This window comes from Amphimedon queenslandica, unplaced genomic scaffold, assembly GCF_000090795.2.
Source record: "Amphimedon queenslandica unplaced genomic scaffold, v1.1 AMPQUscaffold_13522, whole genome shotgun sequence".
NCBI lineage: Eukaryota > Metazoa > Porifera > Demospongiae > Haplosclerida > Niphatidae > Amphimedon > Amphimedon queenslandica.
Window position 1 is genome coordinate 602,661 of NW_003546242.1, and position 14,012 is coordinate 616,672.

Sequence of the window (14,012 nt, forward strand, 5' to 3'; positions counted from 1 at the left end):
AGTGAGCACACTCTAGATATCCTCTTGGGTAAGTGCCCTATAATCGTTTCATCTTTTTGAATACGTAACTGCATATCTATCAACGATATTGGTAGGCTCTCTAGCACACAACAAGACTTCTCCTATGTTTGGAGTCGATATACTTTTTAGTAAATATGATAGCCACGAATGCAGCTAGGAAGAACAAAGTCATCATGATTGTCTGTAGCTGTAGCCATGCTTCACCAGGTGTTTCTGTTTATTAATTATTATTAATTAATTTTAACCGTCAATAATTTTCAAAAGAATTAAATTTTGTGGGTGTGACACACCACGAAAATAAATTCCAACGAATATTTAAAAGACTAAAATTTGAGGCCACGAAATAAACCCGCTATACGGTAATTCAATCTTCTTGAGTCAAGTAAGCCAATTGTGTAAACTTATTGATCAGATTAATTAAACTTCCAAATGTGCCACACCTTTAAGTGATGGTAAGTTAAAACTTGTTTGAGTTAGTATGATTGGTCAACAAGGTTGTGTTACTTTACAATACGATTGCACTGGTTGTGCTGAGAGATGTGTTACTTTTGAGAGGTCGATTAAGGTACAATGGGCTGAACACAGAATTTAGTTTTCAGAACACAAATTGTTTCCTTTATACTTTTTCTACAATATATAATTTTTTCAATTTTTTTCTCAATACTGAGATGCCATAAACTTTATTAAACTTTTAAAAATGGTTGAAAACTGAGTAAAGAATTTTTGAACATTATGAGAGTGTCTTAATTTTTGGTAATGTGATTGTTTTTATAATATTATTTTCTATTGACGTATGTTCCATCGCTTGGCAAAAGTTCTTCACGTTTTGCAAAATAGGCTGCAATCTCTCATAGAGTTTTCCTCACTTTCAAACATCAGTGTATCACAAAAGCATTTACTGTGTACAAACTTGATTAAATGTTTGCCTTCATTATGCCACGATTGCAAGCTTTAGAGCTTTGTAGAGCCTGCATTCACCAGATGAAACTGCTAAATAAACAATAGTAAGGAAATACATACTGGTGGCCATTTTTATTAATGGTTTGACTAATATGACATCATACCTTAACCCCACCTTGCAATTAATTTTTCCTGCCAGTTTTATAATATACAGAGGTATCCAGAAATGACACAAGATCAAAGATGGCATATAAAGTATGAAAAGTTATGCAGGAATTTTCTTAAATATTTAAAGTTCAATGATCTATAACTTCTAAACAGTGCAAAGTAAAAATTTAAAAATAGCACAAGTTGTACAACTTATTCTTTACTATAAAATGGTAGCAATTAAAAAATATTAAAATTTCATCGAAAAGTACCTTAAGCATGAGACTAAAATCTGTACTGCAGTTGGTCTTGCCCTGCAAGTTGCATTTATATGTTCAGGCGCATTGTATTTTCATTATGCCAAAGTACCTATAAATGCTCTTGGCATGTACTGTGCAGGAAAATCAATATATTTTAGGACACTGGCTTTAATGTACCCACATGTCAAGGGCATACTAAATGATATGTGAGAGCAAGCAAAGAAATCTATGAAGCAGAAGAATGACAGTGAGCTTGGGTCTTTTGATAACGCTGACATGCGGTAATGCTGCATAATTGACACGTGGTTCCAATAGTCAAAATGATACACATACTTTACAAAACTATCAAACTGATGGGCTTTTGTACTATAAGCATTTTAGTGAAAAAGGTAATGATGATGTAACTGAGGAAGAATTGTTTGAAGGTACATCCAAATCTGCAGAGGGATTTGGGGCTGAGTGGGTTTTTAAGAAAGCTGTAATGCTTTGCTTTCCAATTTTCCCAATTGTAGGATAATTTTGAGTAGTGGTCATATTGCACGAAATCATGAAAAGCATTTTAAAAGGCTTGCTCAGCAAAGAAGTTTTAAAAAAAGCCAAATTAAAAAGTATGGAAAAACTCACCCTGATATTGCTACAGTAAAGTCTCACTGCATGAAGGACAACATAGGCTGTGACCAACAAGCATTTATAGAATGATTTCGCTCAATAGCGAAGTACCGCATGGTTGGTAATATTTGAGGGTCCAAAGTTTCGTGTTTTCTCCAAAATGTCCTTAGAAGCTAATATTCGTGGGTACAAATATTCGTGGGTACAAATATTCGTGGATGGCAGTTAGCAAACTTCTTTTCACTTGGATCTACTGGACTAGCTTCCAACACATGGCTTATAGTGGAATATGGAGAAATAGACAAAGACTTTGGCTCCTCCACTGGCTTGGAAATGGTAGTTAGAGCTCTGCATGGCCCATTAATTAGTTTTTATGTGTGGGTGGGTAGGGGTTAAAATTTTGTGGATAAAAATTAACCACGAAATTAACGAAAGTTAATACCCCACGAAATTTACCAACCGCACGGTACCATGCCAAAGATATGTATGAATGGGATGGTGGGAAATGTTTCTTTCTTGATTTAACTGTGAGTGTGGAAAATGTAAGGAAAGTGATGTTACATGTCAAGGTAAGCCATATATAATACTAAGAATAATTTAAGATGTCCATTCCGTAGTCTTGTAAATAAAATTGCATTTGAAGCTGTTATTGCCAAATCAAAACAAATTATTCATGAGGAGTTAGGTTGTTGCCACACTAGTATAATTGAATCATCTTAATGTATTGCTGCAGTTTAGAACAAGAAATTTAAATCTCAAATGCATCACTATTATGTTTCCACTTCACGTGGGCTTATACAAAGTAACATGTACTGAATGTATGTGCACAAAGGGCCAGCTTACCATAGGTTACTTGACCTTTTTGACAGAATAAGCTTACCTAGATTAGATGGTATGGCTGAAGCATTAAAAGCATTAAATTTTTCTAGGTTTAAGTCCCTTTCAAGAGTCAAACAGTGTAATGTCAAGCGTAAGAGAAAAAGAGCAAGGATAAGGCATAGGCAATCTGAACAAGCTGCACGTAAATTATTGGTGGAGCAACATGAGACATGTTACAGATATGGTAAAGAAACGCCTGAATCATCTTGTAGAAGAAAAATAAAACGTTACGGGGAGATTACATGTAGGATAAAAAAAGGAAAATTAAGTATGACTGATGTTAATCAAGATTTAGGTAGTGAGTATGACTCATTAGCTACAGAGATTGTGCATGAAAGTATTGCAGATGATAATATAATTGATCGGAGTAATTTAACATCAGATGATAGTGGTAATGATGAAAGCTTACTTTCTAATTTTGATTTTGATGGTAATGATAGCAGCATTTTGAATAGCTCTGGTATAGATAGTAATTTGCAAGAGTTTATAATCAGTAGTGTTAAATGTACTGGCAGCATTGAAAAATCTTTACAGCAACAATCATGCCCACTCAATCCTAGAAACCACGGTAAGTCTCCTGATGTTGAGTGTATTAAATCTGAAAATGCAGTACCTCTAGCAATAGGCAATGCACCTTCCACAAACTGGATGAATTCTGCTACTTAGTAATACAGGATTAAACTGGAGAGACTGTTAATGTTGGTACTGATCCACTTAAAACTATTAAGCATGTTGAAATATCTCCTTATATCTGTCATAAAATTAATGGAGATGGCAACTGATTTCACTGAGCTATTTCTAAAGCTGTAACTGGGACTGAAAAAAATCACATGCTCATTAGATTAACAAATTCTACCTTTATGACAAACAATGCCTTAGAATTATCCAACTTAGTATTACCACACATGCATGATATTTCAAGTGAAAATGCTGAATGAAATGAGGGCACCTATAATTATTACAAAAAAATTAAACCAATTTGGTAATTGGACTTCTGAAAATGAATTTTTCGTTGCTGCTACTGCGTTTCAATTGAAGGTTCATGTTTCGTTACTGTCTACTCAAAAAAGAATTGACTCATAGCGTACATTTAAGCCACTGTTTCATATTAAAAGTTGTCATCAGATATCTGACTTTAGTATACATCTGTTTCATACAAATGCATATGATTTAGTTGATTTTAACCTTATACAGTAGTATAGTAGAAATAAAAATCTTATCATATTTATATTTTGTAGAAATTAAGGCTAAATTTTGTAAGATTCTACAGCACATCAGCCTCTTGCAAGGGTTTGCTCATCAAATATATCATGTTTCATTCTCTTAGATAGGTGGGTAGCAATGCAGTACTATCTCCACGTGGTGCTGGCCGGGGTCTCCAAAGCCATGCTGGCACTGGAGTTGCTAAAAGTACTGCCAAGTAACATGTTAATGTGAATTGGCACATTACTAAGCCATAATTGCAGTTTTACACATTTGTTCCTCTTCAAATACCGCTACAAAATAAACTACATGCTGAACCATGCACTTCATGAATCACAAGGGCATGCAAGATTACTTTAATAAGAGCAAATAGATATTATTATTATTATTATGCTTTCAAGCCAAAACTCCATTAAGGAGACACTAAAGTAGCGTGGCCTCGCCCTTATAGCTGTTTGGGAGGTGTTAGGCTTAGCTAGCCTAAGCCATTACATTTAAATCATATAGATCAAAAGTGACACAGTATGCAAGTGTCAAAAGTATGATGGGACTCTAGAGTCCCGAAAATTGGCAAAACGTGTTCATAAATTGCTATTAATATCTCAAGATTTATCACTTATTTATACACTATATTTATACTTACTCCACTGACTCTCATTTTAAAAACAACATCATGGGTTTCAAAACCACAGCTTTTGTTGTGGCCACGATCTATCAGAAAAATGCCATGCAAAAAGTAGAAAGTGTACTCTTGAGGCCAAGGGATTGTCATAACAGCTAGCTTCCTACCTGCAGTTACACTTGCTCTTGCATGCTTGATTAAGTGGCAAGCTCCAGAGCCAACTCCCAGCTTGGTCCTGCTGGGAGGCGTGGCATTATTATTAATAATGCAGGAAGACCATGTGAGAGGCAAGCTTCATGTTTTTTCTCTTTTTCTAAGCGCCATATGATGTTATAATGGCACAGTTACAGTTGCCTAGATAGATTGAGTGACTAAAGAGAGTTTAGGATCGTTAAATTAGCCATGGACTTGCGAAATTTGAGTAGCTATAACTCACCAACAAGATAGATTTAAAGAGTCCCACACATATTAAATGAATAAATAATCTTGATCTACTGAAAAGTCTCATTTATCTCCGGAGTACTAGTGCTATTGCTGGGCATTTTCTCTTGAGTTAAAAAGCTTGTACTACCTACAGCTGCTCTCTAAACATCTCAAGGCAGTAAAGCAAGACATTTCCTGACAGAAAAGAAGCTCTCACAGGTTTAGAGTGCGTGATTGTAAAGATATACATTCTCAAAGACAAAATATAGCACACAGAATGAATGACAGACAAACAAACTGAGTACCTAGTCCTCGCCTACGCAAAGCTGGGCGAAGCCAAAAAATCAAGATCCTTATGTTACTTTGCATTTTGTATGACACAATGATTATAAATTAATTACTTAACATTGAGCATACATTGAATTGATATCTCCTTCGGACATATCAATTCAATCTATCTGAGGTAGAAGGTGTATTAAATTAACCCATATGAGCTAGATATATAAGATATATGTCATCATTTTTGAGATTTTATGTTAATCTAGGATAAAAATATCCTACGATGGGAAACAAGAAGAGAAATACTTATAGCCAGTTCTCGTGGTTTAGCTTTTTTACACACTTCAACACCACCTTTCGTCCATCGAGATATCAAAAGGTTGTTTGTTACAGTATATATTGTTACTTTAAATTAATTTGCATAGCTCCAACATATTGTTAGACAGTTCCTTCAATGCTAAAATCAGTGATTTTGGATTTGCAATTGATTTACCTAAAGTTATTGACAATAAAACTACTGTGACTGCGCCTGTTACGGCAAGAACTGAAGGTTATTTTCCTCCAGAAATAACTTCTGGAAAATTTTTTGACAAGAGTGATGTTTATAGTCATGGAGTGGTAAGACACATGTAAATTGATGGAGTCCTACTATTTATTTGTAGTTAACACGGGAAACTTTTACAGGTCTTCAAGCTTATTTGGGAGATTGAAAAAATCCAAAACTAGTAAGAACAATAATTTTTATTGAATTTTATAATAGCAATGTTTTAGGTGCAGTTTACCAATGATGAACGGAAGTCATTTGAAGGTTTTATTAGTATAGCTGACAAAAATTTGCTACCTCCCAGTAGTTCTTTGTTAAACAAGTGAATGAAATAGTAAGTAGGTGCCTTCAGAGACATAGTAAACGCTGCAAGGCAACAGAGGTATATGTGTATTTGCAGTACTTCTGTTAGTTCTAGTCCTATCTTGTACATTTTACAGATCTGGGACGATGTGTCTTACCAGTGATGACTTCATTAAGTAATACTTGTATATTGGAAACAATAATCAATGCAACATTTAATCAGTTATCAATATCAATCAATATTTTGTGTTAAGCACAAATAAACTTCACTTATCTCACTAGTTATCTCTTCCTGTCTAATCCCATATTCTAGCATCAAAACATCATCGGCCTCTGTGCTAAATGCAGCAGTATAAGAAGTGGGAACTGCCCTTGTCTCATTCGCCATACTATGTACCCAAATTCTTGTATCAACTGGTTCTTATTAATCATGAACATTTGTTACAAATTGAAATGGTGATTTACTATCGTAAAAGACTCGCCATAGTGATCAGGCATTGTGTAAAAATCATTAGGGATTGCTGATGAAAAACCTGTGACTCTGTTATTTTGAATCACATGACTATTTCAATAATTTACAAATAATTTTATTTCATTGTTCCCTTGGTCAGCAATGACATAAGGAAGACAAGATCTAAATGTATAATTGGATTACCAACAATTAGTATGAATTGCTGACTTGTGTGATTCAGAATTGTCAAAGTATCCATTTTGAACTAAATTCTATTGAACATAATTCCTAGTATAATAAAATAAAACTCACTTTGCCAAATGAAATCCACCAAGTAGTTTTAAATCGACATAGTTGGAACCACTAGGATTCAATTCTCTGAAAAATAATATATGCTCTCCTAACACAGAAATTGTACTTACAATGTTATGTTTTGATGGGTCATAATTAAATGACTTTTCACTAAGACTAACATGGTGAAAAACAATATGTGTGGCTGCAGTTAGGGCGTTTTCTGTGCTGAAGTCAGCTTGTAGCAACAAAGGACATCCTATGGATAGCATTAGCAAAAGAAATGCAACTAAATACATGTATACCTGCAATTTGTTCCACTGCCTCTCGGTAATGACGACCAACTACCTTTGGGTCACTGTTAGTTAAACAAAGTTTAAGCCATATAATTTTGCACGAAAAACTACAAGTATTTCAAAATTGATACATATTTATAATCACTAGTCAGCCATCAATCAACCATGAATAGTTAAGCCAAATGGGGATAGTTTGTCACAACCATCAATGTGCCAAATATAATTTGGCTCCTTATTGTAAGCAATTAAAATATGTACGGTAAATCCTTAAATAGAAGCCGCATTTGAATGAACGCTGGGGTAGCAATACAATTTAACTATAAATACGCAACATCACCCCAAGAGTGACTCAGTAGTCTAGTGGATAATGCCTGACGTTCCAGAAGTCAAAAGCATGAAGTCACGAGTTCGAACCCCGCTCTGGGTCTAAGTGTTTTTCATTTTTGTATATTTTTTTGAGGTTCAAATACCATTTTAGGAAATAGACCCCCGGGCTTTTATTTAAGGAAATACAGTAAATGTATGGTACACAAAAGTAAAGGCACATCCCCTTCCTTTCTCATTAATAAATTCATACTTTACAAAAATATTTCCTCCTTTGAAGCCTCCTTTTACTTTTTTGAGCCACACTTTCATGGTCAAATGCTGGTATTGCTTTCATGACTGTATTTTACATAACCAAAATAATTAATCTATTATAATTGCTATACCGTCTAATAATTCTTTTATATTCATCACGAATTTGCTTCCATACTGTTCGGTTGCCATACAATTTTCCTGAAGATTCAGCAACAGCCTAGAGTAAGTAATTCAAGTACTGACACTGATCATGCATGGCTTTGGAAAATCACTTTAATTAAACTATTTATGGTTGAGTTATTAGGATCTGGAACCCTTCTCTTCAGTCAGAGTCGTCTGAACTGTTTCTTTAGCCATGATAAACTATAAATGTTATGACAGGCTGGTCAGCAATACTGCTGAAAATCAAGCTACTACTTGCCTCCGATTGATAATGTTGTGACATTCTGATAACTTTTTCATAATAAGAGTGTAACTCCTTCAAGAATAAAATTATTCCCCTAGTATTACTATAGGAAAAGAAACGTTTAACCCACTATTTACTTCAATGCAGTGCTAAGTGACAGGCTTACCATCTAACCTGCAATTTCTGGATGCTGCCATTTTTATTAACAGGTGTGTTTGTGTGGTTGCAGTCCATTAGCGATACCGCACGAGGCCGGATCTGATACTGCAAGATGCTGGATCTGATACTGCAAGACACCGGATCCGATACCAGGTTCCATACTGGACTAGAACTGTAACCCGATATCGGAGTGTCCTTCTGATCTCCTATACTTAGAAGATTATGATGTGTTACCACTTGAGCAGAAGGGATTTCATTGTGGTAGTAGATGAATGAGAGACCACTTGCTAATTGACAAGATGTTGCTGAGAGACTGTAGGAGACGTGCTAATTTGTCAATGGCATGGATAGACTACAAAATAGGTCTTTGATATGGTTCCTCATTCATGTATTCTGGAGTGTTTTTTGAGTTTGTGGGATGTACTGGGAACGTACCGAGGCTTTTAGAGATGAGTATGAATAAATGGAAGTGTCAGCTCTCTGCAGGGGACAAGGTGTTGGGATGTGACTGCATTAGGAGGGGAATGTTTTAAGTGGATAGTTTGTTACCATTGTTATTTGTATTGTGCAAGGTGCTACTGACACTAGTTCTTCGAAAGGTTAAAACTGGCTATGAGACTAAGGATAAGAGTGCTAAGACTGACCACCTTTTGTATATGGACGATCTGAAGCTATATGGAAAAAAGAGCAGATTGAGAGTCTTGTTTGCACTGTCCAAGCTGTGAGCACTGATATTGGTATGGAATTTGCCATCATTGAAGTGTGGCATTCTCAAATTGAAGAGAGGCAACAGGCGGGATAGTGACAAAATTGTGCTCCCTACTGGCAATACCTTTAAAATGATTGATGAAGAAGGATACAAATATTTAGGAGTACTTGAGATTGAGGATATATTGGTTGTTAAAATACTTCAGAAGGAATATTTCAGAAGGCTGGGATTAATATTAAGATCTAAATTGAAGGGTAGGATTAAGATTATGGGTATTAACAATTGGGCTGTGGTGGTTGTATTGTATGGAGGTGGCATAAATGACTGGAATATAGATGAGCTAAGGCAAATGGATAGAAAGACGAGAAACATGCTTACTATGTATGGTGCTTTTCATCCTAAAAGTGACATAGATCGTTTGTATATACCAAGAAACAGAGGGGGCGGGGGTTGATTGGGTGTGATGGGTGTACTCGAAGTGAATTGAATAGTTTAGGATGGTACTTGAAGAAATCAAACGAGCCACCATTGAAGGAGGTCAGGAAGAATAAGGTTATTGAATTTGAAGATACAGTAGAGAAAAAGGTGCAGAAGAGTTCTCTTATTGGAAGACTGGAGGATAGATAAATGGAGGGAGAAGATGTATGGCCAATTTTATAGGGAAATAGCCGACATAGCTGATTTTTATAAGACTTGGGCATGGTTACATGAAAGTGATTTAAAGTCTGAGATTGAAGCTTGGGTTTGTGCTGCTAAGTAACAGGCTTTGCGAACCAACTATATTGAGAATAAAATTGACAGGACAGCTGATTTTCCATTATGTCAATTTTGTAAAGTAAAGGGTGAAAGTGTCTCTCACATTACCAGCAATTGTTTAAAGCTAGCGTATATAAGAAGGCATGATGGTGTGGGTAGGTACTTACATTGGGAGCTATGTGGGAATCATTAAGTAGCTAGGAGGAAAAGATGGTATGAGCATGCACCAGAGGGTATTATGAAAAATGAGTCAGTTATAATTTTGTAGGATTTTATGATCTAATGTGATTATTACATCGAGCATAGGAAACCTGATATTGAGGTGATAGACAAGATCAAGAAGAAGTGTTTGATTATTGATGTGGCCATACCTGGAGACAATAGAATAATGAAGAAAGAAGAGGAAAAAGTGGAGAAGTAAGACAGAAGATAAAATTATGGAAGATGAAGAAGGTGGTAGTCGTCCCAATTGTTAATGGAGCATTGAGTGCTGTAACATCTAGACTTAATGAGTGGTTAGGAAAACTGGATATTGCAGTGAGTTGAGCATCTACAGAAAACTGCTTTGTTGGGGAGTTCCTGTATTCTCTGAAGACATCTGAATGCTTCATGACTTCTTACAATCATCTCAATTCATGTGTTATGAATAGATACTTTGTTCTGTTACCAACCTCACAATTTGTGTTGTTGGGCATTTTGAGAAATAATAATGATAATAATAATAATAATAATGATAATAACCATAATGATATATACATTCTCTTTCATGATTGAAACCATAACAGCCAAAATAATAATAATCATAACAATAAGTAATTACTAAATTGAGTAATAATAATAATAATCATTAACGATTTTTATAAATTTAATATATAATAATAATAATAATAAATGACAAACATACCATAAGTTTACCCTACAAGATTATATAAAAAGATATTTTGTTTAAGGGAGGACACTACGCCTGACTCTTGTTGATAGTCAGGCGTTAAAGTATTGGCCATAGTCAGTTGATGCTACTAGTCTGCTTACCCGGCTAAATTTCTTTCCTTGCAATCTACCAAGCACCTGCCCTCGACCCTCTTTTCACAACTGAGAGACATGACTGTCGTCATACCATGTGACAATACAAACAAACTTTCTGTGTTAGCATGAAAGCGTGGTGAACAGCTGGCTCAGCAGTCCAGCCTTGAGAACTGGAACTGGGGGTTAAAATATTTTCAATGGCCAAACTCTCAGCTCCCTGCCTGCCTTAAAAAGCTGTTGTTACCAATGGGGCTTGTACAGTTACATGTGTGCTGACACTAGGGCCTATGATTATTATCTAACAGCAGGGCTTAGCACTACATACAGGATGGCTTTGGTTTCTTTTGTCCTGGCACGATAAACTTAACATGTACTTTACCATGTGCTTTAGATAATTATTTATTAGGTGTTATTATTAATTAAGGCTGGGCTTGGTCTGGCACTTAATGAATTATGTATGCATTGACATATAAATGTATAACATGCTCAGGGAGGGAGAGAGAAAGAGAGAGACATAGATTGAGTGTATAAGGTCGAGACTTCTCTCTAATAGAGGAAATTTCAAACCTGTACCTGAGGTAAGTGTTTGCTCAATATTTCACTCAACGAGCTTTCTCAGCCTTACCAAAAACTCTTAACAATCATGCTCATGCAATATAACTGCCAATCCTGTTGACGGTCAGACCTTGGAGTTTTGGCCACAGTCGGTTACTAGCTTCTATTCTGGCCATCCACAAAGACTGGCAGTTGCATGAGCCAACCCAACCGTGCTTGTGTTACGTATATCAAGGTGTGGTTGGTCATTTATGCATGTACAGGTGGCATGGCAGACACCGGGCAAGGCCGTCTGACCCTGAGAGCCAGAACTGGTGGTTTAAGATACCTTTAAGGGCTCAACTGTCACACTTCTGCCTGCAAGATATCGTTGCTGCCAATTACCTCGTGAGCTTATTCATGGTGTACATGTATAAGCAGGTTTCTTGATGTAAACTAGTGTGTGCATTGTAATATGCTGGCAAATATTTGGCGTGTATTTATAGTAAAGTACTTACAGTTACCCTGGCTTTTCTTTGCTGCAGGTACCTCCATTTTTTCAACCATGTGTTTTACCATGTGTTTTAGGGGGGTGGGTCTGGGGGTATTCATTTATAATTTGATGGGATTGGTTGTGGTGGCAGTACAATATATGACAAAGAATGTAATGTAGTGTGACTTAAGATATGATACAAGTATATGTGTGAATGGCACATAGTATGACAAGGGAGAGAGAGATTAAATAAAACTACATTTGGTTTAGGAGAGGACACTACGCCCATCTCTTGTTGATAGTCAGACGTCACAGTGTTGGCCACATTCGGTTGATGCTCCTAGCCTGCCTACCCACCTAGACTTCTTTCCTGGCTATCTACCCAGCACCTCGCCTTCGACCCTCTTTTCACGACTCAGAGACACCAATTGTTGTCATACCAAGTGACAATATAAACAAAGTTTTACAATTACTGTGGTTAACAGCAGGCTAGGCAGTCTGGCCTAGAGAACCGTAAGTAGGGGGTTAAAACGTTTTTAATGGGCATACTTTCACCTCCCTGCCTGCCTTAAATAAGCTGTTGTTATTAATATGGCTTGTACAGTTAAATGTGTACTGACACTATGGCCCAAGATTATTACCTAACAACTAGGCTTACCACTACTATTGGGCTGTATTCGTTTGTACTATGAACTTAACATGTGCTTGACCATGTGCTTTAGGTAACTATTATTTATTAGCTGTTATTATTAATTAAGGCTGGGTTTGGTTTGGCACTTAATGAATTATTTCTCCATTGACGTGTACATGTATCACTTGCTCAGTGGGTGAGAAAGAGACAGAAAGAGAAATAACCCACAGAGGTGAACGGATGGCGTCCCCACCTTTGTGGGGACCCCATCCTTTTCCCAACAGTATACATTACATGCCATAGTTTAGTATTAGTTTGTAATTAAAGAAAAAAATTAAGGTTGATTGTTTGTACTATGTTACGTGGTATGTGGATCTGGTGTTTTCTGTTTTTGGTTGATGTTTAGATTTAACTATAATACTGCCTATGGTGGGGTTTTTCAGTGTGACAAATAGTGGTTGCTTAATGTAGTCATGAAGATTGTAGTCATCAAAATTGTTTGAAATGATCTTTATTAACTGGTGGTATTTGCGAGGAGGAAGGCATTTTCAGACTGGGCGTGTTTGTGGCTGTACTGTGCACTAGCCTGTCAAATGTATTGTAATCTCATTAACTTTTAAAATTAACTTTTTTCAGAGCTTTATTTCTGAATTTTGTTGGGTATTTTTGATCTATTAGATGAATTGTGAACTTTTGTACTTGCTCTGTGTAACTGCTGTGTTCAGTTTTTTTTTAAAAACCTTGTGGCTTCTATTATAAGGCCTCTAAGTGTTGACTTACAATGGTTCAATGAGAAGTGCACATATTGATACAGGTTGTTTTGCTTTTGAAAAGTGGAGATTTGTAATTTCCTGACTTGGTGAAATTGTTTCCTTCCTAATGGTGATAACTAGAAAATCGGCTGACTTGTCAGACTGAGTGGAAGTGAATTTTATTTTGCAGTTATGGTGATTCGGGCGGTGTAGGAATGTATTTTAGTCTTGTTTTTTTGGGCCATATTATGAAGATATTGTCGCTATACCTTTTCATAAGGATAGGCTTCTCTCTGGTCATCAACAAAAAATTACGTAACATTACCGACATAAAAATTTTAGCAACTGTTGGGGAGAAAGACACCCTCATGGCAGCTCCTTCATTCTGAAGAAATGGGATATCCCCAAAAATTAAGAAGTTATTGTTTATATTGATTTACAGGAGGTGACTGGGATCAAGAAATAAAAGTTTGTAGTGATTGTACATTTCGGAGTGGACAATGTTAAGTCACTACAGTTGAGGGATGGAGGTAGTCACATCCACTGTGACTAGTATTATGTCTTCTGTGATTATTAGGTCCTCCTGAATTTCTATTAGTTGCATTGAATTTTTAAAGTAATCATTGTAAAACATTGCTACCGGCTGTTGTACATGATCAATGAGACGAGCTGTATTGGACAACAGCGAGTTTGTTTGTGCTACAATAGGTCTACCAGAGGAATTCCATTAATAAGATGT